Raw genomic sequence first — 1,349 nt, forward strand, 5'->3', positions numbered from 1 at the left:
AGCATTAGGAGAAATACCTAACGTAGATGATGGTTTGATGGGTGCAGCAAACCACCATGCCCCTTGTATACCTATGTAACAAGCCTGCATGTTCTTAACGTGTATCCCAGAACTTAAAAGTATTAAAGAAAAAATAGAAAAAAAGTAAAAATAATAAAAAGAATGTCATATTAGTGATATCATACCGTATATAATTTTGTGAGTCTAGCTTCTTTCATTCAGCATGTGAATCATCCTTTGTGATTCATTCAAGTTGTTTAATGTCGTTTTTCCCTTTTTTGTTTCTGAGTAGTGCTCTGTTGTATGTACATATCAAATTTATTTGTTCACCTGTGGCAGAATATTTGCATTATTTCCAGTGTTTAGCTATTGCAGATAAAGCTACTGTGAACATATGTGTATAGGTTTTTGTGTGAACACAAGTTTTTGCTTCTCTATGGTAATTACCCAGGAGTGAAATTGCTGGCTCAGATTGTAATTGTATGTATTCTTCTATAAGGACCTGCCAAATTATTTTCCAGAGTGGCTGTACTATTTTTCATTTTCACCTGCAATATATGAAAGTTTCAGTTGTTCAGCATCATTGTAGGCACCTGGTATTGTCATTAGCTCCTATTTTAGCCATTCTCATAGGTGTGTAGTAGTGTTTCATTGTGGTTTTAATTTCTCTAATGGATAATGATGTTGAGCATCTTTTTTTGTTTCTTATTGGCTTTTTTGTATTTTCTTTGGTGAAGTGTCTTAAGTCTTTTGCCTGTTTTTTAATTGGATTTTTGTTTTCTTGCTGTTGAGTTTTGGGCATTCACAAATATGTTCTAGATTCAAGTCCTTTATCAGATGTCATTTGCAATGATTTTTTCTGGCCTTCAGCTCTCCTTTTTATTTTCTTAACAGTGTCTTTTGCAGAGAAAATGGTTTTAATTTTGAAGTTTAATTTATTATTGTTTTCCTTTTATGTATCATGCTTTTAGTGATGTGTATAAGAACTCTTCATATAACCCAAAGCCTGGAATATTTTTGCTTATATTTTCTTCTAAAAGCTCTATAGTTGTATGGTTTACATTTAGAGCTAAGATCTCTTTGGATGTAATTTTTGTGTAAGGTGGGAGCTTTATGTCAGGGTTCATGTTTTTGCATATGGATTTTGCAATTTTATGACACAATTTGTTTAAAAGACTGTTATTCTCTGTTGAATTGTCTTTGTATCTTTGTCAGAAATAAATTGGCCATTTTTGCATGAGTCTATTTCTGGACTCTCTTTTCTGTTGATTTGTGTGTCTATCTGTTTACCAATATCATGCTGTTTTGGTTACTGTATCTTTATAGTATGTCTTAAAATTGGGTAGTAT

Source organism: Colobus angolensis, unplaced genomic scaffold (assembly GCF_000951035.1).
Source record: "Colobus angolensis palliatus isolate OR3802 unplaced genomic scaffold, Cang.pa_1.0 Scaffold302, whole genome shotgun sequence".
NCBI lineage: Eukaryota > Metazoa > Chordata > Mammalia > Primates > Cercopithecidae > Colobus > Colobus angolensis.